At 42.1% G+C, this 12,701-nt stretch overlaps 1 protein-coding gene across 1 annotated transcript in view; it reads right to left on the bottom strand.

Annotated features, from left to right (window-relative positions):
* The window catches only part of ATRNL1 (attractin-like 1), an 827,041-nt gene that overhangs the window by 787,942 nt on the left and 26,398 nt on the right, over positions 1-12,701 (bottom strand). The gene's annotated exons all lie outside the window — the stretch shown is intronic.

Genomic DNA, 12,701 nt, shown 5'->3' with positions numbered 1-12,701 from the left:
GTTCACAGCCCGATTGGTAACCACTACGCTACCAGTCACTACTAGGAAACCCTTTATACCATCGCTATGACTTGATGGCCCATAACAACAACCTTGCTGTGGATGTGAAAATTTCTGAACACTCATAGACTGACAGTCGAAATGCAAAAAGTACAGCCACTTTGGAAAAGTCTGGAAGTTCCTCAAAAGTTAAACAGAGATACTATTTGACCCAATAAATCCACTCATAGTTGCATACCAAAAACAAATGAAAACATGTCCACACACAAACTTGTACAACAAGAACATTCATAGCAGCACTAGTCATAATCGCCAAAATGTAGAGCAAACCAAATGTCTATCACCTGATGAAATGGACAAACAACACGTGACAAATCCATAAAGTCGACTCTGTTGCCACTGAGTAGATTCCTGCTCATAACAACACTACACAGAGCTTCCCTCAGAGTTCCTGAGGCTGTAATCTTTATGGAAGACTGGACTCCTGAGGTGGCGCTGTAGGGTCAGCACTGGACTTCAAACCACAAGGTCAGCAGTCCAAACCCATCAGTTGCTCCTCAGAAACCCCATACAGGGTCACTGTGAGTTGGAAGCTACTCAACGGCACTTAACAACAGTCTTTACAGAAGCTGACTGCTACTTCCTTCTCGCACTGAGTGGCTGTGGGGTTTGAGCCACTAACCCTTCTGTTAGAAACTGAGAGCTTAAGCGCTGTACCACCAGAGCTCTGGGTAGGATGCCTTTAAAATAAACTATGTTCAATGCTTGCCTCCGAATCTACTTCAGGGAAGGGTAAGGCTAAAGTATAACCCAGCGAAGGCAGCACATCTTCAGGATGGGATTCAAGCATTTGGATCAGTCACCAAGCAGATGGCAAGGAGGACCACACCGAGTGCTGGATGGGCTGGGGTGCTAGGGTGCTGCTCACCCTTGGGAGGCTGCAGCGTCACAACTACTAAGACTCTCACCTCTGGTGAATGGAAATGGGATCCAGTGAAGAGGATGTACTGATCAATGCAATGGGCTCATGCAATATCTCTACTATGGAAGAGAGAAAAATACTTAACATAAGGATGGTGTCGGATTACAGAGTCACTGATTTCCTGAAAGAAGAAAAGTGTCCTCGATTCAGCCAGCCATTACTTTTAGATCCAGTGTAAAAGACAAGGGGCTCTGTAGCAACATTTAGAAACACTAAAGCCTGGTGTGGCGCTATAGGTTAATGCATCAGACTGCAAAGCTGTTTGAACTACAAGGTTGGTGGTTCAAGTTCACAAGCTGCTCCTTAGAAGCCCTAGACAGGGTCACTATGGGTTGGAATTGACTCAATGGTCCTTAACAACAACAAAGCCAGAGGGCTGTATCAGGATGAAAAACGGGCATCAGGCCAGATTGTGACATTGCAGAATTACGGAAAAGGCTTCAGACACAGCCCTGGAAAGACTCCGGTGCTGAAGTCCGTGGCCCAAAAGGAAGTGGCGCCTCTGTACCTCGGAGGGTGTGTCAGAGCAGATGCACTAGCAACCTTGAACCCCAGGTTTGTCTGAACCTTCTAGGCCTGTAAAAGTGGCCCACAATCCCTGGCTAGAAAACAATAGCCTCCCACTGTCTGGACTCCTGGTGTGGTGCTGTACTGCTAACCACGTGGTCAGTGGTTCAAAACCACCAGCTGCTCCTCGGAAATCCTACCCAGGGTCACTATGCGTCAGAACCAACTCAACAGCACTTAATGATAACAACTTGTGGGGAAACCACATAAAGACCTCACCAGAAAGAACGCCTTACAAGAAGATATGTGTCCTCCTTAAAGTCTGACTCCATCTCCTTTCAATACTTTAGCCAATACGTCCGGGTCAAGTACTGTCCCTAAAGTGTGAGAAAAGGCCTGCAGGCTCAGGCTGACACCCAACCACAGAAACCTGTGAGGATGTGCTGGCAGTGAAACTTGAACGTTCTGTTTCAGAGACGATGGACTACAAGGAGAAACAAGCTCGTGTGTACTGACACTGGGGCACTCTCTCGGACGCAGGATTTAATTTCCTTGTAAAAATGCCTGGAGCTGGTTCTAATAGCCTGCTGGGAAGGCTTCTTGAAGCTTAGAAAGATGATAGCCCACAATAAATGAGGTGGTAATACTGGAACTGCTTGAGCAGAGATCAAGGAAGGGTCTCTGGTGACATCTTGGACTGGATTTATTGCAGGTAACACATCAGTGTTCTCCGGGAAGACCAGCAGATATGACCGCTCCCAAAGTTAAGGAGAACGAGCTAGTGAGCAGGGGCACCCCAGAGCTCAGGGGCTGACTGGCTTTTAAAAGCCAAGAGTAACAGTGAGAAAAACAAATTCCCACATCTTTAAAGAGCCCTGGTGACGCTGTGGGTGAGGGGTTGGGCTGCTAACTGCAAGGTTGTCATTTCAAACCCACCATCCTACAGCACCGTAGGATCAACACGGGACTGTGAACTACAAGGTCAGCAGCTCAAACCCACCAGCTGCTCCTCAGAAATCCTATACAGGGTAGCTGTGAGTAAGAACCAACTCCACAGCACTTAACAACAACATCCACTCCACAGGAGAAAGATGAGACTGTCAGCTCCCATAACAATTCCGTCTCAGAAATCTTGCATCGGGTCACTAAGAGTCATTATCGACTCGATGACAGTGGGCTTTTGGGGTTTGAAAGGGTGACTTTTTTCTTTAGTCATGAGCCCTGGTAGCGCAGATGTTAAAACACCCAGCTGTGAATTGAAAGGGTGGTGGTTTGAAGCCCCGATGTCCTGTGGAAATCATAGGGAACAGTTCTATTCTGTTCTCTGTGAGCCTAACAGCCAGAACCAACTCACCAGCAGTGAGATGGTGGAGGGTTTTTTCTGTTGTCACAACAAGGAGTAACACCAGCATTGAATTGAGCACTGACAACTTGCTTCAGTAATTATGTCTCCCAAAGCCAGCCAACAAGTGGTGTCTCCACTAGGGCCATCGTGCCCAATGCAGAAATATAAAAAAATTTAATTTCCCAAATGTTTGAAAATTAAACAACAAAATACATTAGAAAATGTTTTAAATTAAATAATGCTAAAAACACAAATCAAAATACGTATGACTTAGCTAAAGCAGTGTTTAGAGGGAAATGTATACTCTGAAATGCATTTATTAGAAAAGATATTTTTTAAACGGATTATCTAAGGTCCACACTTGGAAACCCTTCATGACCTGGAACTGTTTTTCTTTTCAAATTCAGAAGTCTTCCAACTGCAAGACCACACTCTGATCACAAAGAACTGGTTGTTAGTTTGTTCGTTCACTTCTTACTCCCAATCATAGCCTAGACTCCAAATTTCATGAGGAACCTGTACATAGACCCAGAGTCAGTAACTTGAACAGAACATGGCAATACTGAACAGTTTAAAATCAGAAAAGATGTGATCCCTGGTTGTATTCTTTCACCATACTTATTCAATCTGTATGCTGAGCAAATAATCTGAGAAGCTGGATTATATGAAGAAGAACATGGCATCATTAACAGCCTGCAGTATGCAGATGATACAACCTTACTCGCTGAAGGCAAAGAGAACTTAAAATACTTACATTTGAAGATGAAAGGCCACAGTCTTCAATATGGATTGAGCCTCAATGTAAAGAAAAAAATTCTCACAACTGGACCAATAAATGTCAGGACAAGTGGAGAAAATTGAAATTGTGAAAGACTTCATGTTGCTTGGATCCACAATCAATATTCATGGAAGCAGCAGACAAGAAATCAAACGACACATTGCATTAGAAAAATCTGCTACAAATGACCTCTTTAAAGTGAAGAGCAAAGATACTAGTTTGAGGACTAAGGAGCGCCTGACTCAAATTACTGCCTCTGGGTCTACGGCATTTTCAATAACCTCATATGCATGTGAAGTAGCAAATAAGGAACATCATAGAAGAATTGATGTATTTGAGTTATGATACTGGAGAAGAATATTAAAAGTACCATGGACTGCCAGAAGAACAAACAAATCTGTGTTGGAAGACGCACAGCCTGAGCAGCCAGGATGGTGAGACGTCATCTCTCACGTTTCGGACACTTTACCAGATGGGAACAATCTGTGCACTTGGTTGGTAAAGCGGAGGGTCAGAGAATAAGAAGACCCCCAATGAGATGGACTGGCACAGTGGCAGCAGCAGTGGGCTCAAGCATAACAACAATTGTGAGGATGGCACAGGACCAGGCAGTGTTTCATTCTGTTGTGCATGAGGTCACTACCGCCCCCTCACTGTCTGTGTAAATGCAGTTTTGCTGGACACCGCCACACTCCCCTACTTACAAACTGTCTAAGGCTTCCTAGCAGTGACAAGGGCAGAGGGGAGCGGTAACAACAAGAGATCACACTACCTACAAATCTCCACTATCCGACCCATGACAGAAGAGGTGGGCCAGTACCACTTCTAGATGCCTACCACATGCACGTATGCCTGGCCAATGTCTCGTTCTAGCTGAAACGCCCAATTCAAAGTTCCTAATCAAATAAGACTGCAAGGCAGTTTATAAACACAGCCACTGCTAGACTCAGGGAAGCCAGTGTAACAGGAAACAGAACTAGAATGTAATGACGTGCAGAGTTATTCTCTGCATTGGGCAGGCACAGAAAAGCTAATAGAGACATTATTAAAAAAAAGAAAAGAAAATGTGATCATTGTAGTGTTACAAAGTCTCTGAAGCAATAAATCCTGTTGACCAAAGAGCAGGGTTTTCGTGCCACCTACAAAACATATGTTATATATATATATACACACACACATACATATGGTGTCCTGGTGTGGCACTACAAGATAAACACTAGACCGCATAGACATGTGAGTGTATATTATATATATATATAAACTCCATAAATACAGATGCAATTTTTTCGATATGAAAATATGGTCTATATTATACACACACTTAACAGCAGTATTTTACCTACATTAGTTTTGTATCTAAGCTGGTGATATTAATTGGATTGGTTACCTCCATACCTAACATCAATGTGCTTAGTCAACTCTCAATTGAGATAGATTGTTGTTGTTAGGTGCCATCGAGTCATTACCAACTCATAGTGATCCTATGCACAACAGAACAAAACACTGCCCGATCCTGGGCCACAATTGTGGCCATGCTTGAGTCCATTGATGCTGCCACTTGGCCAATCCATCGCATTGGGGGTCTTCCTCTGTTTCTCTGACCCTCCACCTTACCAAACATGATACCCTTTCTCCAGCGAATGATCCCTCCTGACAATATGTCCAAAGTACAATGAAAGGGGCTATTTCCACAACTCTCCGCATGATGTGGGGTTGAAAAGAATGAACTTTCTGGTAGAATGTCACTCATAAGACTATCTCTATTTCGTGGTTCTCTGGCTCCACTATTTCTATCTGAGTGCTCCTCTGGACTTTCAGAGAGGCAATTTCGCAGCAATTCTGCCTCTTCCCGCTGGTGCAGATCTGCTTTGTCTCCAAACAGGTCCAGAGCCGAGCTCACTGTCTGCCCGCCTCCTGTGGCAGACAGCTTTTGCTCCTGCCTACCCTTCAGGGTCGCTATAGGTCGGAACCAACTCAACGGCACTTAACAACAACAAACCCTTTTACCTGGAGTCCTGGTGTGGTGCTGTGGGTTAATGAGCCAGACTGCAAAGCCATTTGAACTGCAAGGTCAGCGGTTCAAGCTCACCAGCTGCTCCTCGGAAACCCTATATAGGGTCACTATGGGTCGACAGCATTTACCAACAACAACCCCTCTACCTAAGGAGCTCTGGTAGCATAGTGCTTACAAGTTGGGCTGCTAACCTCAGAGTCAGCAGTTCGAAACTACCAGCTGTTCCGTGGGAGAAAGATGAAGCTTTCTGCTCCCGTAAAGATTTACAGCCTTGGAAACCCTGTACAGGGTCACTGTGGGTTGGAACCGACTCGACGGCACTTAACAACAACAACAACTCTTCTACCTGGTGTGGCATTGTAGGTTAATGTGCCAGACTGCAAAGCCACTTGAACTGCAAGGTCAGCAGTTCAAGCTCACCAGCTGCTCCTCAGAAACCCTATACAGGATCGTTATGGGTCGGAACCAACCAACAACAACTCTTCTACCAAAAAAGCATCTTTGGGCCTTTCCTCTCCGAGTAATGTCTTTTGCTTCTGAAAACAGAGGGGTTCGTGAGGGGTTCCTGTAGAGAAAGGGGTTCCTAACTTTGTGCTAGTGACATGGTCTTTCTCAGGTCTCTGCACACCTAGTGGAGACCCCAAAAACTAAGGAAATGAGGGTGGACACCCCTGTCTGGGCTCCCCGAGTTTCTCAACAGGTCTCTCTGACCTTGAAGAATTCAGTACAGCTTCAGCCTTGTCTTACCTGCTCTTATGGTGAGTGCTCAGAGGAAAATAGTCTTATGCTTTCCACCTGTCCTCAGAAGAGATTGTCTCCCTTTGGGATTCATTTCCCCTGGTGAGTACAGTCCCCAGGTTATGAACTATTTGCAAGTTGAATTTGTAGATAGGTCAGAACGAGTATACGTTTAGTGCTAGTAAACACGCAAAGCCTTTTCATGTTTTAAAAGCTGCACATGGAGCAAGTGAAAGTGACTGAGGAAGAATTTGTGGCCAGTAGAGGTTGGTTCAATTGGTTCAAAATGACTGCAAATTCACCTAACATTAAAGAGCAAATGCTAGCTGTCCGTTAAGTTGGACATTCGTAACCACGGGGACTTAAAGCTGCTATTTGAACCACCATTTCTCATGCCTCTGGTTACAAATCAGGCTGCTAACCTCAGGGTCAGCAGTTCAAAACTACCAGCTGCTCCGCGGGAGAAAGATGAGGCTTTCTGCTCCCGTAAAGATTTACAGCCTTGGAGACCAGACTCCATGGCACATAACCACCAACCAGACTTAGGTTTCAACTGATTATGAACTTTAGAACTCAACTGTGCAACTGTACTCCAAGACAACAATTGGATTCCGTCTCATTAATGCCTTTTTTCCCTTCACCACTGCCTTAAACCACCGAGATAGCTGTACAACCTTAACATGTTTTAATCATAAAAGTAACTTCTCTTCTACATGGTATTCAAATCTATTCAAATTCAAGTATTCTTTTAGGGTAAGTAAGATCAATTTTATTCCCCTTTTGGCTAAACAGTCATCATTAATCGTTTCAGAATCTCATGTAGATATTTGTCTGAAATACATTTTCCCTATTCCTTCTTTCTTTCTTTCTTTTTTTTTTTTTTTTGCTGAAAGGATGAATCAGATTATGTTGGTGGTGATGGCGGTTGTGTACCACCCAGTCAATTCTGACTCATAGCAAATCTGTACAGGGTTTCCAAAGCTATAAATCTTTATGGGAGCAGAAAGCTTCATCCTTCTTCCACGGACCGACTGGTAGATTTGAACTATGGCCTTTCAGTTAGCAGCCTAGCTCACAATCCACTACTGTACCAGGGCTCCTTCAGATTACGATGTGAGATAGCATATTGTTGTTGTTGTTATGTGCCGTCGAGTCGGTTCCGACCCATAGTGACCCTGTACAGGGTTTCCAAGGCTGTAAATCTTTATGGGAGCAGAAAGCCTCATCTTTCTCCCGCGAAGCGACTGGTAGTTTCAAACTGCAGACCTTAAGGTTCGCAGCCCAATTCGTAACCACTACGCTACCAGAGTTCCTTTGTTGTCATATCACTTCCGGTTCATAGTAATCCTATATACAGCAGGATGAAGCCCTGTTGTTCCTGGATCTTCCTCACAACTGTTAAGTCTAAGACCATTCCTGCAGCATTGTTACTCCATCTTTTCCGCTGACAGTCTATTCAGAAATCATGACGGACTTCTCCAGAGACTCTTTGCTCATATTAACAGGTGCATCTCGTTATCAGCACTTCCAAGGAACGTGAAGATCAAAGACCACAACCTTCGCTATGGGTTGCACCTCAATGTAAAGAAGACAAAAATCCTCACCACTGGACCAATAAATAAGATCCACATCAATGAAGAAAAGATTGACATTGTCAAAACCTTCAATTTTCTTGGATCAACCATCAATACTCATGGAAGCACCATAGTCAAGAAATCAAACGATGTATTGCATTGGGCAAATCTGCTGCACAAAACCTCTTTAACTTCTTCAAGAGCAAAGATGTCAGTTTGAGGACTGAGATGCACCTGACCCAAGCCATGGTATTTTCAATAACCTCCTACGCATGTGAAAATTGGACAGTGAATTAGGAAGACGGCAGAGGAACTGGTGCATTTAAGTTATCGTGTTTGAAGAGAATATTAAAAGTACCTTAGACTGCTAAAAGAACAAGCCAATCTGCATTGGAAAAAGTAAAGCCAGAATGCTATCTGGAAGCCAGGAGCCAACATAAATAGTCTTAAGTAACCTCACTGCTATCTGGAAATTCAGAAATCAATGAGTTTATAGCTAAGGAGAAACTAAAAGATGGCTTGATATGGAAAAGGAGCCAGAGAGGCAAGTTGGGGAAAAACTCCTCTATCACTTAGTAGCTATTAGATTTGATATAAATAATTGCTTCAGTTCTTTCAGCCTTGATTTCCACTTAAAATCAGGACATCTATCTCACAGGTTTTCATTGGCACTAAAAGAGGCAGTAAAAGCTTTTCCACACATTATACCGCTTCATTTCTAAACTCATAATGTACTACTGGAAAACGTACTCCACTAATACATTTCTTAAATAAAATAGCTATAATAACAAATTCTGTTTTCAAGAAAAAACTCATTATTACCAAAATTATATTATCAAAAGAGTGCAAATGAAATTCAACATTACAATAAATATGCAGCAACATAGAAAATGTACTTAAACTTCCAATGTTTTTACAATAGATGTAGAGAATCAGCTTGAAAGTTTCTATTTACAGTGCTTTTATTTTATAAATGTTTAACAACAACAACAACAAACCCCACTCCATAAAGACCGATTCTGACTCACAGTGACCCTATAGAGGTCTGCAAATCTTTACTAGAAAAGACACAGCCTCATCTTTCTCCCAAGGAGCAGCTAAAGTATTCGAACCACCAACCTGTGGTTAGTAGCCCAACACCCAGTCCACAGTGCTATCAGGGGTCCTATGAATGCTTAGGATACTTTACCTATAGAACTCAGAAGTATCTTCCCTTCCTATTGGAGAAGCCATGAGGTGGCCTTCTGTCAACCTTCCCTACCCCACACTAAGCAATACTGCTCTTGTTGAAAAGTGCTATTGAGTTGGTTCCTACTCATAGTGACCCTGTCTCCAACAGAATGAAATAATGCTCAGTCCTGCACCAGATTCACAATCACTGTTATGTTAAACAGTGGTGGTGGCTCTGGGCCGTGGAGTTGGTTCCAACTCATGGCAACCCTGTATAGGGTTTCTGAGTCTGTAAATCTGTATGAGAGCAGAAAGTCTCATCTTTCTTACATAGAGGAAATCGTAGATTTGAACTGCTGACTTTGTAGCTAGCAGTCCAACATGTGATTTAACATGCTACCAGCGCTCCTATGCTATGCAATAATAAAAGTAAAATATAAGCATTCTAAAATGAAGGTGAACTAAGAGATTTTGTCTCCACCAAATCACCTCTAAGTGAACTACTATGGAGACTTCTTCAAACACACAGAAAATGACAACAGACAGAAAGCTACAACATAGGGAATGAAGAAGGAAGACCAACAGAAAAAAAATAAGTATCTGTAAATGGACTATGCTCCTCCAACAGTTTTTAAAATTATGTTTTAATAGTTTCAATAAATTATGTATTAAAAGATAAAACCAAAACATTGCATGATGTGGTCCTCAATGTATTTAGAAGTACTATTTAAGACAATTAGGAGCCCTGGTGTGGTGCTGTGGGTTAATGTGCCAGACTGCAAAGCTGTTTGAACTGCAAAGTCGGCGATTCAAGCTCACCAACTGCTCCTCAGAAACCCTATACAGGGTCACTATGGGTCGGAACTGACTCAACAGCACTTCACAACAACAACATTTAAGACAATTGGGCTCCTGGTGTGGCGTTATAGGATGAGCACTGAACTTTGAACCATAAGGTCAGCATTTAAGTCACCAGCTGCTCCTCTGAAACCCTATACACAGTCGCTATGAGTCAGATCCGACTCAATGGCACTTAACAACACAACAATTTAAGACAACTATACTGTATTTACTGCTTACAGACTGAACACTTCCCTCTAAGATCAGGAACAAGATTTGTATGTTCCCTTTGTGACTATCCAACACAGCACTGGGAATTTTCTCTGTACAATGAAGCGCAAGAGAAAGGAATAAAAAGGCTATCAAAGAACATGGAAAAGCCTGTGACACCTAAACATGCTACCTAATTAGTTATGTTACTTTAAATTTCCTGGTTTTGATTACTATACACCAACAGGATTTAATGGCAACTGTTTTATTGTTGCTGTGGTTTGTTTGTTTGTCATTTAACTACTTTAAGATCTCATCCCATCACTCACCTGTCAGACTGTTGTACTGTGAGAGCTTGAGTGTTGTTGCGATGCTAAAAGCTAAGCCACTAGTATTTCAATACCAACAGCCATCCATCCGGGGGGGACAACTTTTAGCAGAGCTTCCAGTCTGAGACAGACTGGGAAGAAGAACCCGGTGATCTACTTCTTAGAACAAAATGACCAGTGAAAACCTTCCGAACAGCAGCAGCAGATTGTGTGGCATATTCTGGAAGATGGACCCCTCAGGCTGGAAGATACTCAAAAACCGAATGGAGAAGAGCTGCCTCCTTAAAGGAGACCCAACCTTAATGACATGGATGGAGTAAGCTTTCAGGGTCTTCACGTGATGATACGGGCACAACTCAAAATGAGAAGAAACAGCTGTAAATATCCATTAATAATCAGAGTGTGGAATGTACTTTGTTCATAATCTATGAAAATTAGGAGTTGTCAAAAATTAAATGGAATTCTTGAAGATAGATATCCTAGCCACTGTTGTTGTTGTTGTTATGTGGTGTGGAGTCAGTTCCGACTCATAGCGACCCTACACAGCCATTAGTGAGTTTAAATAAACTGGCAATGACCATTTTGAATTAGACAATCTACTAAACCAGGAATGATGAACTGAAGAGGATTTCATTGCATTGCAATGCATTCATTGTCAAAATAAAAATTTCGAGATCTATCCTGAGGTACAGACTGTCTGTCAGTGATAGGATAATTTTCATAATCCTACAAAGAAAATCAGTTAATACAACTATTATTCAAATTTACATACCAACTACTAATCCCACAGATGAAGAAACTGAATTACCAACTTCTATACTCTGAAATTGATCAAATGTAGTCATAATATATTGATAATTACTGGTGACTAGAATACAAATGAATATTCTAGAAGAAATGTTAGAGATCACATACTTTATTTCAGCATCATATAGTAATAGCATATAGGAACCTAACAGGATGGAACATACAAGAAACAAATCAAACGTATTTGGATCTCTACTCATCTGTGTTTGTTGTACTGTGATGCTGCGATGCTGGACGCTATGACAGCAGAACTGTAAATATCAGCAGGGTCACCCATGGTGAACAGGTTTCAGCTGAGCTTTCAGGCTAGGAAGGAGGACTTCTGAATATTTAGTCACTGAAAACCTTATGAATAGCAGAGGAATGCTATCAGATATAATGCCAGAAGATGAAAAAATTATGAATAGCACCAGAATATTGTCAGTTCTATTGCCACAACATGAGCCCCTCAGGTTGGAAGGCACACAAAATATAACTGAGTAAGAGCTGCCTCCTCAAAACAGAGTGGCCCCTGATGACACAAATGGAGGAAAGCTTTCAGGAACTTCATTTGCTGACGGAGCATAAATCAAAATGAGGAGAAACAGCTGCAAAGAGCATGAGTGGACAAGGCACAAATCTAGGAAAACTGGAAGTTGTAAAAAATGAAATGGAACACATAAAAGATGGATAGCCTAGGCATTAGTGAGCTGAAATGGTCATTTTGAATCACGATCGTATGGTTCACTATGTTAGGAATGAAAAAGGGGGAATGGGATTGCATTCATCATCAAAAAGAACATTTCAAGATCTATTTGAAGTACAATGCTGTCTGAGATAGAATAATATCCATATGCCTGCAAGTAAGACCAATTAATACTACTATTATTTAAATATACATGCCAACCACTAAAGCCAGTGATGATGAAATTGAAGAATTCTACCAAGTTCTTCAAGGAGTCCTGGTAGCTTACTGAGTTACAAATTGGGCTACTAAGCGCTAAGTCAGCAGTTCAAGTCCACCAGGCACTCCCCGGGAGAAAGAAGAGACTTTCTGCTCCCGGAAAGATTTACAGCCTTAGAAACCCTATACAGAGTCACTATGAGTCAGAACCAACTCCACGGCACACAACCACCACCACCACAACCAAGTACTTCAGTGCAAAATTGATTAAACATGCAAGCAAAATGTACTGATAATTACTATGATTGGACTGCAAAGGTTGAAACAAAGAGGAAGGGTCAATGGTTGGAAAATATGGCCTTGGTAATAGAAATTATGCTGGAGATCACATGATAGAATTTTGCAAGACCAGTGACTTTTTCATTGCAAATATCTTTTCTAAACACAAAATATGACTAGACACATGTACCTCACAGAAAAATGGAATACGCAGAAATTGAATTGACTACATCTATGGAAAGAGA

This window comes from Chrysochloris asiatica, unplaced genomic scaffold (genome assembly GCF_000296735.1).
Source record: "Chrysochloris asiatica unplaced genomic scaffold, ChrAsi1.0 scaffold00003, whole genome shotgun sequence".
Lineage (NCBI taxonomy): Eukaryota > Metazoa > Chordata > Mammalia > Afrosoricida > Chrysochloridae > Chrysochloris > Chrysochloris asiatica.
The sequence above is the reverse complement of the archived record's forward strand: the minus strand, read 5'-3'. Positions and strand labels throughout refer to the sequence as shown.